Source organism: Myxocyprinus asiaticus, chromosome 15 (genome assembly GCF_019703515.2).
Source record: "Myxocyprinus asiaticus isolate MX2 ecotype Aquarium Trade chromosome 15, UBuf_Myxa_2, whole genome shotgun sequence".
NCBI lineage: Eukaryota > Metazoa > Chordata > Actinopteri > Cypriniformes > Catostomidae > Myxocyprinus > Myxocyprinus asiaticus.
The window spans coordinates 19073028-19091711 of record NC_059358.1 but is presented as its reverse complement, the minus strand read 5'-3'; the positions used below and the strand labels follow the sequence as shown (position 1 = coordinate 19091711).

Here is an 18684-nt window from a genome sequence, read left to right as displayed (position 1 = left end):
ATCTATTTCTAAGAGCTGTACAGGCTACCACAACAAAATAACCAATTTAAACAAAGACACTGATTAAGTACATCGGATAAGAATGACAAACAATGTCTATAATATCCTAAATTGATTTCAATTTCGATTGAAAAGTGTCCTTGGGCTCTTTCTCTCTTTCTCTCTCTTTTGCTCTCATCTCACCCACACCCACAACCACACACACACACTGTACATGCTACCACAGCAAAATAACCATATAAACCAAGACACTGGTTAAAGTAAATTGGTTAAAAACATCAAAAAATTTCTATAATATCCTACATTTATTTCAATTTCGGTTGAAAAGCACCCTCGTGCACCTCATCTCATCCGCACTTACACGCTCACACACATACGCACAAACACACACAAACACACACACACACACACACACACACACACACACACACACACACACACACACTACCTTGTTACTCCAATGCCGAAAAGCAGTGCATCCTCCATTGCTAATAGTAACATTTTCGAACTAGAAATGAAGACATGAGCTGTATCAAAACTAGATACACTTGATCAATACAACAGTTTTTATATTTTCTGAAATATCTGTGGGAAACACCCTCGCATTCCCCCTCCCCCTCTCTTAAACTCTCATACATGTGGACACACATACATTACACACACACATACTCACGAGCGAAAAACAGAGCCGTCATGTCAGTGCACATTTGCATCTCAGTAGGGTTGAATACAGTTGTTAAGGGTTACAACGGAGAAGCTATATACAAAAATGCCGACACTCGCTGCTGCTGCTGAGAAGTGCATAAACTTACATCTTGGCGATTTCTTTCGATCACTCAGAAACACACGCACACACTAACTCATTTTTATAACTCCAGTAAGTGCTCCAATATAGCAGCGCAAGCATTGTTTTCGAACTAGCAACGAAGGCTCGGGCTGTGTCAAAGCAAGACGCTGAATCTGTGGCGGAAGAAAGTAGTCCCACTCACAAGAGCGTTTTAGGGACGAAAACCAGAAAATGTCTTGAGATAAAACCCTGAACGATGTCTAAAGGTGTGATAATTGTGGTATAAGCGGAATACTTGACTCCGGCCCGTTGTATTATTGAAAAATAATGCACACCTGAGGTGTAACGTCACTCCGCTGCGTGATATGACCGCATTACCACCTCGGGTGTGCATTACTTTTCAATAATTCCGTCCGTCGTCAATTATTCCTTACATCAGACATTGGAAAGATTAAGGCCACGTCTACACTAATATGTTTTGGGTTGAAAACCCATTGGTATTGCTTTATTTAAATATCACATCTACACTAGAATGGCGCTTTCCTTTTTGGAAAATTATGATGTTAGGAAACTGAAAACTGAGTTTTCAAATGTAAACAAATTTCTGTGGACATGGCCATGGACAATGCTCTTTTGAGGGATAAGAAACAAAAGAAAAAAAAATTCATTATCCTCTAAGTGGGTGATGGAGGCTATAAGTGCAGTAAGGTAGACATTAGATGGAGAAGAATGAGGCAGCTGAGCTCTCCTTCAAAGATAACCCCACTCTGAGAATGACAGCAGGACAGACTTGATGCCTTATTGGTGTGGACTGGCTTTGTGATGTTTATCTCGAGGGAGAGAATCATCACATCAAGGTTAACACAAGATGAACAGTTTATGGGCAGTAAAGAGAAACCCTGAGTTCAGCTGCAGGTGTGGCACAGCTTGGTATGTTTGTGTGGAGGGATTAAGGGCAAAGAATTGTAAGACCTTGGTGTTAGACAGCACTGGTTTGATCGTCACAGATCTGAAATCAATCCTTGCTCTGAGCAACTCTGAGCACAATGGTCACAGATGTATATCTGTGCATTGTTGAATGACTTACACTACATTCAAAAGTCAGGCCCATTCCAAATCAGAATCGCTGAGGGTGCATCTGAAAATAGTAGGAGTGTTCTGTAAGAGATGTATTTTTTACTTTTTTTTAGATGAAATCATATTTAATGCTACCAAAGCAATTTAATATTTAATCCACAAATTTCACTGCCTTCGTTTAAGTTTAAAAAAAAATTTTTTTTTATGGATGATCAGTTACTGCAAAGTTTTCTCTGCACATTAATGCAGCAAGTAATGTCAGAAGATGTTAACCACAACCACTGATCTAGAATCAGTTTTCACATTTCACTAATAGTTAAGGTATGGATTTGGCTTTGGATTTGAATGGGAAACTAATCCTAGACCAGCAGTTATTGGCCGCTTTACAGGCGGTGGACTGAGTGAGATCATTTCACTACAAATATTCTATGTGCTAGTGGAGTTCATGTGCACGTTGGAAACATGAAAGCAGAATGTTGTGCCTTCAAATTAGGACACACAGATTTTACATGTTTATTAGTTTTGATGCAGGAATTTTGTGTGTTCGCCAGGTTTCAAAGAAATCTGCTTTGCCAATAACTTAAATATACAGTTGAGGGTGCTCTAACATACGTTTGAGGGTGCAATGCAGAGACAAATAAAATGGTAAATAAATGTAAAAAAAATCTTACAGGTTTGCTGCAGAGTTTTTAAAATCAAATTTAAGACTTTAAGACCTTTTTCCAAGACCTGAACAGATCAAATTAATACCGTATCCCCATACCAAAACAAACTATACTCGTTATATCTCAAAATAAATCATGTATCACAGACTCTTACTTAAACAGACAGGGGCACACATTCAACATGGCCTTAACATTGCTTATCAGTAAAACAGGGTAGCCTATATGTAAGTTTAAAATACTCAAGACATGTTTTCCACATATATATCACATTAAAATTGGTTTACGTACCATTACATAAATAGTTAAAAATTAGAGGTCGACCGATATTGGATTGTGCTGATTCAATAATGTGTCAATAGAAAGCCAGTTAATCTGCCAATAGTTTTTTTTTTTTTTTTTTTTTTTGTAGCCTATATTAAATGTTCTTAGGGTGCATCTCAATCAGTCCCCTAGTTCAGTAGTTAGGGCACTAATCAGTAAGTCAGACATTTTAAGGGCTGTCTATTCGCAAAAACTTTCCAGTGCACTGAAACGCTTGCTCCCTCAAAAATCCCACAATGCACTGTAAAAACCAGGGAGCATTGTTGCTCACTATGTTCCCTTACTGGAAACGTTGTCATGTCTTCTGAGTCATGAGTGTATCCCAATGTTCAGTGGATCAGTATCCTTACCAGTGCCTGAATTTGTGTTCACGATATACTGATTCAGGACATAGGGAGCTAGGGAGCTGATTGAGACACAGGGTTAGTCTTTTCTTCCTGTGATGGGGAGGGCCAAACAGAGCTACAAGAGATTTGATTAATAGCGTGGAACTGTTAACTTTAAAGGCACTTTACCTTTAAAATACACCAGGGACTCTTATTTTGAAATGTTTGTGCTAAACTGCTTCCAGCTGCTTATTAAAAAAAAAAAAACAAGGGATATAAACTCCTATGCACTCCTACAATAATCTACAAGGTATTACAATATAAACAATTAAATGTAAACATTGTCATATTTCATCAACACTATATCATCATCAACAGCTGATCTTTAGTGATAGTTTATCATAAATTTCCGATATGGCTTAATGATTGTGAAGCTAAAAACACTCACAAGCCTTGTGTTCTTGGAGAAAATACAACAGTGCTACGTTTTCACTTTGAAGGATACAGCGCATGCATTTATTTAATTAATTAATTGTATTTAATTATTCTTTTGAAGTTTGACAATCACATTAGGTCATATCACGATTCCTATCTTTCCACCCCCAAATTTAAGACCTCTTTAAATAAAAATTAAGAATTTTATTCTATCATTTAAGACTTTTTAAGGATCCGCGGGAACCCTGTCTTATATATTAGGCTTTTAAAAGTAGCAGCCCTGAAAATTCTGGGCATTATCTCAACCAGCTTCATGAGGTATCCACCTGATATGATTTTGAAATAGTATTGAAGGAGTTCCTGTGTATGCTAGACACTTGTTGGCTGTTTTTCCTTCACTATACAGTCCAACACATCTCTTAAAAAATACAGAAAGGCTTATCCATATTGTAGAGCACATCTAAATGCATTCAGTGGGAGACACGGATATGAACACATAGACAGTGTGCATCAGCGAATGCCGCCGGGGTAGCGCACGTTGATGGAATAACTGTCCGCACCCACCTTTTACTGCTAGACTACAAATGTTTTATCTTGTTGACTTTAGCTCTCTAACACCAATAAGTAGGCCTTCAACTCCATAATCATTCACATAGTTTTACAGATCCACTACTCCTTGGGAGTTTTGTTTACTAAATAATTAAGCTTATTTAAACATTTACATTTACATTTCACATTTGGTGATTTAGCAGACGCTTTTATCCAAAGTGACTTACAAATGAGGAACATAGAAAGCAATTTGTCATTCAAAGTTCAACAATATCTGCAGTGTTTTTCTGCCAGGTTCTCAAGGTGGCTGGAGTAGTATAGGTGCTAGCGCAGAAGAAAGAGGTGGAGAAGGAATTTTTTGTAAGTGCAACTTAAGTGCAATAGTAAGTGCAATTAGCGTGGATTGGTTAAGTGCAAGTGGATCAGATGTGTTTTCAGCTGGTTCTTGAATGGTGAGATGGTATCACTAGATCGTGTGGAGGTAGGAAGTTTTTTCCATCACAGAGGAACAGAAAAAGTGAACTTGTAAAATAGACTTTTAGCCTCTTTGTGATGAGACCACCAGGTGCCACAGAAAGCGAGTTCGAGCATAGTCCTGGAGGACTGAATTGAATTTAAGAGGGTGCAGTTCCATTGGCTGTCCTGAAGTCCAGAGTCAAAGCCTTGAATTTGATGTGGGCAGCTACAGGTAGCCAGTGGAGTGAAATCAAGAGTGGGGTGACATTAGCTCTTTTTAGCTGATTGAAGTCCAGATACACTGCTGCATTCTGGACCATCTGCAGTGGCTTAATTGTGTTAACTGGGAAGCCAGCCAACAGAGTATTGCAGTAGTCCAGTCTTGAAATATCCAGAGCTTGGACCAGGAGTTGTGCAACATATTCAGACAGAAAAGATATGATTTTCCTGATGTTGTAAAGCACGAAATTGCAAGACAGAGCGGTTGATGAGATGTGGGTGATAAAATTAAGCTGATCATCTACCACTCCCAGGTTCTGGGCTATTCTGGTTGGTGTAAATGTAGTTAAATCAAGATGAATAGTGAGGTTGTGGTCAAAAGATGGGTTAGCTGGGATCTCGAGGAGCTCTATCTTGGCCAGGTTGAGCTGAAGGTGGTGTTCCTTCATCCAGGCCAAAATGTCAGAGAGGCAGGCAAGGATACGAGCTGAGACAGTAGGGTCATCAGGCTGGAATGACAGGTAGAACTGCATATCATCTGCATAGCAGTGGTAGGAAAAGCCATGTGCCTCAATGATCGGTCCGAGAAGAGGAGGAATCCAAGCACTGATACTTGAGGAACACCAGCGGTCAGCTGGTGTGACTTGGACACCTTGAAAGATCTACCAGTGAGGTATGACTCAAACCATCCAAATGCAATTCCTGTGATGCCCAGGTCAGACAGTGTGGACAGGAGGATCTTGTGGTCAGTGGTGGGTAGTATCGCACTACATTTACTCCATTACATTTACTTGAGTAACTTTTTGGGAAAATAATTTACTTTTAGAGTAGGTTTAAAAATGGGTACTTCTTACTCTCACTCAAGTAAATTTCTAATGAAATTTTTTTACTTTTACTTCTTTACAATGGGCAGCGTTCCTGTCGTTACATTACTGGGTTTAATTTTAATTAATGCATAATTTATTGAGAGATTACTGAATGGGTCTTTTACAAGAGTGTAAGTTCACACAGCTGCGCACTGTCACTCAAATCATTAGTGCTGCAGCATCAAACTCTTCAAAGTGAAACATTTTCTTCACTCCACACAGTGAAAAAAAATAATAGTTTCGTCATGCACTGCCTTCATTTAACAACAAGACAAGCTGATATTTCAAGATTAAAATCACAGCTCCAATTTAAGGCAGCACGCTGGCTCTAATCCTAACGCGGGCTTTTCTGTGTGAATGTGTTGGTAATTTTCAGGGTGATTCTATAACTGGGCTCTTATGACATCAGTTTTTAAGTGTACATTTTTAAATCAGTGCAGCAATATATCAGTGCGCTTTGTCCCACATGTAATGAGCAGTATTTACGCATTTACCCCGCGCCCTCGCAGGGATACTGGAAACTATCGCAGCTACTTCAGGCGGATTAACTATAAATCCATGTAAACATCCAAGTTAAGTGTAAATAAATGCCTTAGCTCTGCTGTTCGCGTGATTGACAACTGGAGCGCAAACAGACAGCGTTTCTGCAGGTGCACAGCGCGTGTGGAGATGTGCGGGCGCGAGGCGATCCTGTGACGAAGAGAGTGGCTGTGTCCGAAATCGTTCACTCGTTCACTATTTCCTATATAGTGAATGGCAGTTAGTGCACTATATCTCAGCAATGAGTGAACGAAATGTGTGATTGAATTCGGACGCAGACGTATACACAAAGCGTCGGATCTCTGGAGCTGTCGCAGAAACAACATCACATATGAACTTTTACAATGCTTGGGCCTTACTTGTTATTCTTATTAAATAATATATTAATACAAGAAATCTTCATTTTTAATATATACTGTGTGTTTATATAAAGAGTAAACACATTTGATCAAATAAAGAGTACATTTTAAAATGTATCTGTATGTTTTGCCTCTCTATATCTTATTATGTTATTTTAATCAAGTAATGATTTGTCAAAAAGTAATTAAATACATTCAGCATGAAAGAAAACATTGCAGGAGTGAAGGAAACAGTAAACTCCCAGCTCGTACGTCTTTCCCCTGGTGAATTGTGGGCAATTAACCATCGTTGAGTGTACATCAAATGTACACTCGAAATTAGAGTGCATGGTGGGTAATAATAAGTGAACAAAAGTAAGGAATGAGTGGCTCACTCAGAATTCAGACAATCCTACAAAATGGCGGACACTCGAAATAGTGCACTATATAGTGGATAGGGGGCGGTTTCAGACACAGCGAGTGTTCCACCTTTTTTATTTGGGGGGTTTTCTGAAAAACCCCACCAATTTTTTGGCATTTAGTCCACAGTGTGTGTGAATGGTGTGCTTCTAATTTGAGTGTGAAAAATTGCAGGGGACAGTATAAAAATGCATCAGAGTTTAACGTTCATTAAAATGTGAAGCATTTAAATTTTTTAAAAGCAAAGTGGGCTTATTAAGAACACATGTGGGCTTAAATGGTACACATTCCTTATAAGCCCACTCCAGACTTTTCACGTTTGCAGTTAAATAAAGTAACTGAATTTTGTCAGTTTATGACAAAACATGAGGGTTTAGATGAGAGATTAATCTTTTATTTAATACTCACTGTATTGGAAGGCTTTTATCATTTATATAAGAAAACATGTCAAACTTAGATTTGGGTGGGCTTCATTAGGTCACTTCCAATACCCGTCAATGTGACTGAGGGGTCTTTTGTTTCAAGATGCGATTTTATGACGTGATTGTATGTTCCAAAACTTGCACACTTTTTTGCTACACACTAAAGAGTCGACACTTTTCCATCACAAAAAGAGTGCACACTTTAAGGGCATGGTATAAGTATTTAAATTGGGACACAGCATTTTTTCTGTCCAACCAATTGGCGGAGGCTTTTGCTTGGTCTTAGTCATCATTTTGCGGCCAACCACAATTTCATCTTTACACCATAGCCAAGCAAAACAAAACTCATTTATTGTTTCCCTGAAATTTGGGGGGAGGAGAACACTTGTTTATTTTTTTATTATGGTCTCTTCGCTCCTGGTGAGACTTTTTGACTGTGGCAAGCCACTGCACCCAGTGTCATTTAGTATTTGGACTGGGATAGCATGCTGAGTTTATCACTTTGTGATTCCCTTGATGAATGATTGGCTTGATTAAAAGAGGACTATGATGAACAAACAAAGGAGCAGTTCAGAATGCTGTTTACGCGCACACTGTGAATCTGGATGGTGAAATCAGTCATGATAATGAACAGAAAACATTGGACTGATAATTAAATGCTGTGACAAGCTCAATGCAGCCACATCTTTCCCTGACTCCTGCATTTCAACAGTCTGCGCATGTCCCACCCTGGATATTTTTCATCAGTGAATCCAGCGAATCATCACAAGACTTTCTTTTATAATGCAAGAATTTTTAAAGATTAAATGTGAATTAGTCAAAGCAATTAATCAAAATTATAAAAATCTGAGCACATCTTATAAACCAATTTAACCTTGATAAGGTTTTAAAATGTGTTATAATTAGGCACGCTGTGTGTCATTAAGCAGTTTAGACATGCAGCAAAAGTTGGCCTTTTATCAGCAGAGTGAATGATTAAATGGGCTCTTGAAGGATCACGTGAATCTTCTGACTGCTAAGGCGTGGTTACCTAACAGCCTCCCATAGTGCACCAGTATGCTCATGCATACCTTTATTCCAGATGGTGCAGGGTGACACACATATACACACATAGAACTGTTCCACTCACTGTGCATTGTTCAATAAACAAAGATAATTGCAGAGCTTTGACAGATGTGAACTAATTATTGCAGATGGACATGCATGGAATTTCATTACATGTTGATGCTTTTTACAAATACCACAACAAAACCTGTGTAACAACTCAGCCACTTTAAATGCTGTTTAGTGTGTCTGATGAGCAGCAAATCATCCCATTCCTACATTTAAGTCATTCTATATTCATATTAGAGCTGAACCTCAGGCCTGAATCTAGTGAACATATTCAAAAGACATTTTCTAAAGCATGGCAGATGTCACACTGTTTCCAGTATAAATGTTGTGAGAGTGATGTGTGTTATATAAAACACAGCATCAGGGCTCATTTGACAGACGAGAACTCACTAAGGGGCTTTTTTTTTTGCATTTGTCTGTGCTGATTTTCAATTGTTTTTATATATAAACATGCACCAGATGGATGTCTTTGACCGTTGTTCTGCATCTTGATCTTTTTTTCAGCCTCTTGCGCCACATTTTGTCACATTAAAAGAAGTCAAACTTTTAAAAACACGTCTCAAAATAAGCGTTCTTTGCCATTTGTTGCATTGCGTGTAGGTTTTTTTTTTTTTTTTTTTTTTAATGCAAAAACGCATCCTACTACACAGTATGCAAAAAGCAGAATGTCAAATGAGTAGGATGTCTGAAAAAATCAGTTTTCATGATTTATTCATCAGATTTTAAAAGTTGAGAAAAAAAAAGAAATTGCAGAGAACTGTAAGCCTTGTGAGTTTTTAAGTATACCGCTGATGAGCCAAAACATTATGACCACCTGCGTAATATGCTGTTGGTCCTCTGCGTGCCGCCAAAACAGCGCCGACCCGACGAGGCATGGACTCTACAAGACCCCTGAAGGTCTCCTGTGGTATCTGGCACCAAGACATTAGCAGCAGATTCCTCAAGTCCAGTAAGTTGCGAGATGGAGCCACCATGGATCTGACTTGTTGGTCCAGCACATCCCACAGATGCTCAATCAGATTGAGATCTGGGGAATTTGGAGGCCAGGGCAACACCTTGAACTCTTTATCATGTTCCTCAAACCATTCCCGAACAATGTGTGCAGTGTGGCACTATGCATCATCCTGCTGATAGAGGCCACTCCCATCAGGGAATACCATTGCCATGAAGGGGTGTACCTGGTCTACAACGATGTTTAGGTAGGTGGCATGTGTCAAATTGACATTCACATGAATGGCCGGACTCCGGGTTTCCCAGCAGAACATTTCCAAGAGCATCACATTCCCTCCACAGGCTTGTCGTCTTCCCACAGTGCATCCTGGTGCTATCACTTCCCCAGGTAAACGGCGCACATGTGCACGTCCATCCACGTGATGTAATAGAAAACAGGACTCATCGGACCAGGTGAACGTCTTCCACTGCTCCAAGGTCCAGTTCCAACGCTCGCATGCCCACTGTAGACACTTTGGATGGTGGACAGGGGTCATCATGGGCACACATTTGATCCTAGTCCATTGTACTTGTATGTGTAGAGTGGCTGAGACATTTCATATTTTCAACCAAACATGGAAATTGCCCATATTTCTAATATACAGGCTTTTTTAGACTTTCACTAAAAGTGTATACTCCATTTTCAATGTGTCTGAAAGTCTTCAGAATTGAATAAAAGATATATAAAATATTTTAAATGTTACATTAATAATAACATTATAATTAGAGTTAATTTACTTAATTTACCTAGTTTTATAAAGAATAAGCATCTAGATTTCACCTGGGTCTTTTTTGACCCACAAACGTATGAATTAAAGAGGGGTGAAGTTATACATGCGCTCTAGTATTAAGTCATCTCTTGGAATATCTGAAAGCAAACAAAACCAACATTTTCTCCCTACAAGAGCATTATAATAACATATTATATACAGGTGAAAAACTAATAGCTTGACCCATAATTCAAAGATTCATTTTTAATTTTTATTTGTAAGAATAAACACAGGTTTTTGTGGACAGCAACTAGCTACATTTCCAGATGAAAACAATCCTGACTCTCTAACAACAGAAGGACAAAGGCCTGCAAAAGTCAATGAGATGTCACCATGCAGTTGCTGAAAGCCTCCTGTGTCATCTCAGCTTCTAAACAGGGTAACATTAACAGCACTGATTAACATAAGTGTCGGTAGGAATCTGCCAAAGAGCACCCTAATGATTTTTAAATTGATCTGTGGAGAAAGCAGTGGGTTTCAAGCAGTTCTGGTGATAAGGATAAACTGGAAGGAGCAAAGACTTTTACGTTGAAGATCTATTAACAAAATGGTGAGTAAATAAAAGACATTTGAACTTGAAGCCATGTCATGCAATCAAAATTCGAGTTTTATGGATTTTAGTTATTGTCTATTACCTTTAGAGCCATTAACATGCAGTTGTTGACTAAATTAACTTTTTTTTATATATTAACAATTTTTATTGATTCATTCAACAAATTAAATAAACATCGCAGAAAATGTGGAATCAAATTATGTACAATTAAACCCTTCCCCCCGAACACCCCCACCTGACACAAACACTCACCCCAGTGGTCATAAATATAAAAAAAAAAAAAAAAAAAAACACAAAACATGCACACACACACAAAATAAATTAATAAAAAGCATATTTTCAAAAAACAATGAAACTGCACACACATATTTAAAACTAGAGATCCCTCTCCACTACCCGTCCCCGAAAGCCTTCCAAAAAGGCCAAATATCAGCCCCATTTCCTATCAAATAACCCCAGATTTCCCAGCCTTCTATACATCCCTTCCTCAAAGGCCGCCACCCTCCCCATCTCCGAGCACCACTCATGAAATGAGGGACTAAATTAAATTTTAGCATAAATACGCTATATAAATTTTACTGGAAGTCTTTGGAAAATGGACCAAAAACACTGATGACTCATGGTGCACTACACAGATTTTTGTCCATTCAAAATATCACTAACACGTGCCTCTCCATGATACCTAGCATGTAGCAAACCATGGTTTATGTCTGTGACATTACTAAAGGGGGGTATATTGTATTTTTTTATTGTATTTTATGTTTACTGTAATTGTCATACTGCTATTTTGCTTGGAACTGCACCCAAGACTTTCACCCACTGCTGCACTTGAGTATATGGTTAAGTGGCAATAAAGGGATTTGATTTGATTTTGATTTGAAACTTCCTGTTTCAATAGGAAATTTTGCTGCCTTCAAATGCACCTGGAAAGCCTCTACATCCGAGATGGGCCTTCATTATTACATCACACATGCATTCAGGTCAGAAACAAAATAAAGAAGCCAAACTAAAATAAATACACAATAAACGACAATAAAAGTTTTTTTTCTTTCTGTTGAACAGGTGAATAAGCATATGCACATTAAACTGCATCATATTTACACAACCTAAATTATTTTAATTGCATGTTATCAAGCAAATTATTAAATCATTTGCATAAAACGTTCAGTGAAGGTTGAGTCATTAGCTTTACATTTGTTGAATACAGTATAAGATCTGTCATATATAACAAATTAATATTATTGAAATAAAGCACTGAAATTAAAATAATTTTGTATTAATCATTGCTTTCCACCATCTTTCGTGTCAACACGCTTCTTCCAACATCAACTCACAATCACCTCATTTTCAGTGATCTCTTTGAGCCATTTCAGTCTGGTTTTCGTAAATTTCATAGTACAGAAACGGCTCTAGTCAAGGTCACTAATGACTTGTTAATGGCTTCAGACTCAGGCTCTTTTTCTATTCTCATTCTTCTTGATCTCAGTGCTGCTTTCGACACTGTTGATCACACTGTTATACTCACCCGTCTTGAATCTGTCTTTGGTGTCTCCGGTACAGCATTCAACAGGTTCAGGTCCTATCTCTCTGATTGTAGGCAGTTTGTCTCTCTGGGTGGTTACAGGTCTGAGATTGGTTCAGTCCACTCTGGTGTCCCACAGGGTTCAATTTTGGGCCCTGAACCTTTTAGTATTTAAATTTTTCCTCTTGATCAGCTTTTAAGATCACTGAGTCTTAATTATCATTTCTATGCAGACGACACACAGATCTACATTCATTCTAAGCCTGGTGAAAATTTGGCAGATGCCTTTTTTTCAAACTTCAAAAAACTTGGATGACTAAAAATTTTCTTTGTCTTAACAGTAATAAGACTTATAAGACTTAGGCTTATTGGGTCTCCTCACCAGCTTCGTAAGGCTGGCTCCTTAACTCTATCCATTGAGGGCTCAGTTTTGGAGCTTCAAACAAAAGTGAAAAATCTTGGTGTTATATTTGATGTAAATTTGTCATTTGATCCACATGTTAAAAAAAAAAAACACTTTTAAAACATAATTTTTTCATCTCAGAAACATTGCAAGACTTGACTACCACCCCTGGAGTCACGAATTCGAATCCAGGGTGTGCTGAGTGACTCAAGCCAGGTCTCCTAAGCAACCAAATTGGCCCGGTTGCTAGGGAGGGTAGAGTCACATGGGGTAACCTCCTCATGGTTGTGATTAATGGTTTTCGCTCTCAATGGGGCACGTGGTAAGTTGTGCGTGGATTGTAGAAAGTAGCATGAGCCTTCACATGCAGAGTCTTCACGGTGTCATGCACAACGAGCCACGTGATAAGGTGGTCTCAGAAGAGGAGGCAACTGAGACTTGTCCTCCACCACCCGGATTGAGGTAACCGCGCCACCAAGAGGACCTACTAAGTAGTGGGAATTGGGCATTCCAAATTGGGAGAAAAGGGGATAAAACATTAAAATCAATAAATAAATAAATATTGCAAGACTGCGCCCTATGTTACCATTCTCTGTGGCTGAACAGCTGATCAATAAATTTGTCTTCTCTCGCACTGATTACTGCAATGCTCTCCTTGCTGAGGTCTCAAATCTACATTAAATAAATTGCAATATGTGCAAAACTCAGATACCAGAATCCTGACTAGGGCCAGGGCAAGCGATCACATCACTCCTATCTTGGAATCCTTGCACTGGCTCCCTGGCAGGTTTCGTGTTGATTTTAAAATTCTTATGCTTACATACAAGGCTTTGCATGGTTTGGTTCCCCAATATTTGTCTGAGCGTTTAACCCCACACACCCCAAAGCAAGATCTCCGCTCCTCTAAATCTGTTTTTTAACTGTCCCTCAGACTTGTTTACGCTCTATGGGTGACAGGGACTTCTCTTTTTATGCTCTGAAAGGAACTCTCTATCCTCAGAATTTAGAGAAGCTCAGTCTTTTAATGTATTTAAATCATATTTTAAAACGTATTTTTCAGTGAGGCTTTTATTTGATCCTATTGTTTTCAATTAATTTATCATTATCATTTTATTTTCTATATTTTATCATTAGCTTTTTCGAGATACATGTTTACTCTCTTTGTATTAAGCTCCGTATTTTTATTCCTTTCTATGTAATGCGCCTTGAGAGGCCTCTTTAAAGGAGCTATATAAAATAAAGTTTAGTATTATTTACTTGGTATCATCTAGAATTTCGAGTTTCCCACTTATTAATGTCTTTTCTTGGTCATTTATGTGCTCAGAACTCGTAATTCCAATATTTACTATGATATTTATGTTCATTGTGTTAATCTACATGGAGTTGTTTTAGTTGTTGTATACTTGTTTAAATTCTTTCCATAGCATAAAAATCGACTATGCAAGACAAACAAGTAAATTGCTGTAAGTAACCAAAAAAGTCATGGCTGACTCAAGTGTTGAGCCCCTGAGAAATCATGACAAGTTTTTAAGCGTTCAATATATCAAGATGAGGCTACAATAATAATAAGGACTTTGCGGAGTAAATAAGTGCTCTCACTCACTTTTTTTCACTTTCTCTTTGTGCTTTTTTATATTAAGACCTGAGAATGAAGGCTGCAAATGTTTTTGTAAACTCGCCTCAACTCTGTATGGGGACATTTTTACCTCAGTGGCTTCAATAAATCTGCAGGTCTCAAGAACAAACTGTTTATTTTGGTTCACGTAAATGGGTCTTGTTCTCTTTTTTTCTCGTTCTCTATTTGTTGCATGACATACATTTGACAGACAGACAGACATTTGACAGACAGACAGGCAAACAGACAGATAGATAACTCAAGTAAAGTCCATCTGCCTACAAGCCAGACTTTATTATATCATATCAAATCATATCATATATCATATCATATCCCACAGAGGACAAAACTAGAATCAGAGAATCAGAAGTCACCTTGCTGCCATTTGCATTGACTACAGGTGGCTTAATTTTAAGGCAGAAGCTAATTATCATGATTCCAGTCACACCGATGCATCAGAGGATATCCTAAAGAACAGGGTGGCTCTGCACATATTAATGCAATGTACATACGGCCTGAGCCACAGCAAGTGTGACGGGGTTGCAACTTGCAGATTTCACTTGATTATGCAAAGCTTAGTGAGGTGATACAGACTGAGACTAGATTATTTGAGCTTGGATATCCCATGGGGGCTGGAGGCAGGGGCATTTTAGTCAGCAAAGCTGAAAAGCAGATTTGATTGTGCATTTAATGGTAAGGCAGGGACGATACTGTTAATTGCACGGCTCTGAAAAAAAAAAATAGAAACAGGATATATTACCATCAACTTTTCATCTGAATACCTTTTTTCTGTTTTTGTTTTTTCTTTTCTTCTTAAATCCATAGCAGGACAGAAATCCACCTTTATATATCCTTGTGACCTTGAGCAAGAAGTAGGGAAAAGCCGGTTAGTATTTTATGCAGACAATATGTTTAAGTCTCTTCTTGGCTTGGCTTGGCTTGTCTCTTCACCTTTTTCTGTTTCTCAAAATAAAATATGATGAATCAAAAGTACAGTGTATGTGGTCTCCAAACATCAAAATAATATGTGACTGAATAAACAGTAATTTTCTATCTACTAATTTTATCAACAACATTACTTTTTTTTTTAGCAAACTTAACAGCAACAAGCAGCATACGACAGTAACCCAAACAAGTCTAAGCTGCGTCAACTGTTATGCCTATTTTTAGCAAAAGTAACAGCAACACATGGTGTGTGACAGGTTTTCATGCATCTAAAGTAATATCCTTCTCTTGCCTATGAGATTAAATTCTTGTATTTATATATTTTTTTAAATAATTAAAATAATAAATTAATTCTTCAGTGAACAACTCAAATTTAATGGTAGAGTACATTTTGTAGTGAATGTACTAAAAAGAGCCTATAGTGTATGTAATACAGTATATAATATTCCTGCACTGCACTGACATCAGACATGTTGCGCTTGCTGTCTGTTTGCTGTACAAAATCAGCTTCAAAGTCTGTGAAACACACAAAAGCCTCAACTTTCCCACAACAGCACAGTTAACTCCTCAAGATGCCATCAAATTTAGTTATCAGGCTAAAATATTCAAGGTAAGAGTCAATTATGGCATCCTGTTACATGGTAATGTGACTGTTGAGAGTTGAGAACAATATTATATTCAAAGTTAATGTGTTTTGACCCAGTTTACACCTCAAAATTTAATTGTCAGTTGCAAGCTCGCCGTCTTGCTAATGTTAGCCTATTTATTTTTTGTAAATCTTGTTTTAAATTATTTACTTTTATTTTGTAAACAAGTACACCTTTAGGTATGGAACATAACTTTTTTAATAAGATCTGCTTATCAATGCGGATGCATGAAGTATACTTTGGCCTTAAGAAGTACTAAGCTGATACTCTTTTTGAGCACATTTGATTTTTAGACTGGTGAGGAAAGTTATGTTATATAGCCCAGCTCTTAAAGATGCTGTAAGTAGCTGTGCAATGCCTTATGTTTAATGCAATAATGCCTTGGGTAATAAATTGTCCCAAGCACTATCTTTCGAATTCTAATATTTCTTGAGGACATCATATAAAAGCATAAATGAATTATAACCTATACAGCTATAATTAAAATGCTAATATTTAACGCATATAACAACCTTCTGACAAAGATCTCATGTGCCGGTTCTACCTAGAACCCATTTTAAGAAGGTTCTATAAGAATATAGCACATCTATCAAGCTGAATAATCTTTATGGGTGCTACTCAGAATCTTATTTTCTAAAGGTGTACTTGTTGTGATAGTGTTCACTGTGGCTTAGAGAAAAGGTGTTTTTATTAGACTATGAGTGATTTCTGAGTCTCTTGATGAGCACAAGAGGGTTATTTCCACAGTGTAGCCCATCTAGTTCTGGGTCACCATCTGGAGTGTACCTACATCCTCACAAGCAGTCAAGGAGATTGTTCTTTATCTGCCTGTCTTCTTTCTCCCCCATCGTCTCTCTTTCCAACCTCCATCCCTTTTTTCTGCCCGCCTTACGGTTGCTTGACAACCTGCCAGGATAAAGGAGATGTAAAATGGGGGAAGAAAAGAGAAAAAGATGAGAGTAGAGCTGAATCTCACCCACGTCTCCCCGGACCAACCCACTCCTCGTGGGGAGACCAATATCATCTTACCGTTTCAGTCGCGGGATTGATTGCAGGCATTGGTCAAAAGCCCAAAACATCCCAGGGGAGGGCATTTTCCTCTGATTTAATAAACAGGGATAGAATGCCAAAATCATAAGAAAATGGATTGCCTTCAACAGAACTCATCTAATCTTATCCGCTGGTAATCCATTCTCTCTCTCTCTCTCTCTCTCTCTCTCTCTCTCTCTCTCTCTCTAAAAGAGGTAATTTTAAACAGAGGCATCAAGCTAAACCATAAACCAGTGGGGGGGGGGGGGGTGCTAGGGATACATAAAAAAGGTGAGAAAAGAAAGAAAACAGAAAATGAAAGACAAACAAAAGAAATAAAAAAAAGAAAAGAAAAAAGAAAAGGCATGTCTATTATCAATTGCACTAATCATACCTTAAGGAACTGTGTGGAATCCTATGCAAGCTTTTCTATAGCTTTTTACAAACACAAGAAATTCCTTGGGGAGCTTTTATGGTAGACAAACACCTCTGTTTAGACAGAGCAGAGCAGGCTGCATGTGTTTGGGTGTGAGTGTTGAGGTTGTTGGTGTTAGAGAGGAGGGGAGATGTCTGCTGTCCTTGATACAGTCTACCTGCTGCTGGCTGGCTGATTTTTACCCTGCTTATCTCCATGGACCACAGGCATTAGGGAGCTTTCAAGGTATATACAAATTGGAAATGGCCTAATTTCCAAATTAAAGTTTATTCATTATGATTATTGGGGATGGAAAAATTCTAAAATTAACCAAGAATTTCAAAGAACAGATGATGTCACAAATGATTTTGCTCTGTACCCATTGTGTCTGCCCCACCCCCTCAAATATTATGCAGACAGGACTCATGAATATGCATGATTATTTTGGGATGAATAAATTCATAATATTTGAGTTTTCTCCCTACAAATAATTCAGCACTTGCAACTCTTTGAAATTCAAAGCATTCACAGCATGCACATGATTTAAAAAAAAAAAAAAAAAAAAAAAAAAATCTTTCAGGAAAACAAAATGTAGTGATAAAAAGAAATGATTCAAGAACCGGTGGGTTGTAAAAACGCTGTAAAATTCAGTAATTTTATATTTATGCTGAACCCTGAAGGAGGCGTGCTGACTTTGCCACTTTTCACAATAATAATCTTGTCCCTTATCTCTTCATTTAGTCTGTTTTCTGCCACCGCACCTCATTATTTCCCTCTCCCCTCTGCTTATAATTCCCTGAAAAGCTCCCAAATAACCCTGAAGTGCCTATTCACCATCTTAATGTTGTGCTACAGCAATGAAGGAGAGAGGAGCAATGGAAGGGCTGTCTAGACCATCACACAAAAACAGGCAATCTAAACACATCACTTCATTTCTAACGTGCCGTTACAGCCAATACAAACAAAAGCAAAACATTCGGTAGCTGTGGGTCGCCCTGGCTGAGCATCTGCATGTTAGAGGAAGTATTACAGTTTGCAGGCACTAACTTGGACAATAACGGAAATATTTTGGTGGAGGATCTCAATTTAATTTAGTCGCTATCAGTACTAAACAAACTGGCAGCACCAGAGGTCTGACATTGTCTGATAAGAGCTCTGCCACCAGCTGGGCCTGATTAGAGTGCATCCTAAAACACACACACAACCTCACCCAGACACTAGGTACCTATGAATGTTGAATGCATCCATCACTAGAAATGCA

General features: G+C 38.2%; 1 long non-coding RNA gene across 2 annotated transcripts; it reads right to left on the bottom strand.

The window, feature by feature from the left end:
• Positions 1 to 10485: 10485 nt before the first annotated feature.
• Positions 10486 to 18441, bottom strand: LOC127452846 (uncharacterized). 2 transcript variants are annotated; one of them, XR_007899318.1, is made up of 3 exons: positions 17403 to 18441; positions 16770 to 16885; positions 10486 to 15247 (listed from the first exon to the last, which is right to left on the bottom strand). It is a non-coding gene; the product is annotated as an uncharacterized LOC127452846 (long non-coding RNA). The 2 variants fall into 2 exon arrangements; XR_007899317.1 differs by lacking the exon at positions 17403 to 18441 and adding an exon at positions 17009 to 17163.
• Positions 18442 to 18684: the final 243 nt, after the last annotated feature.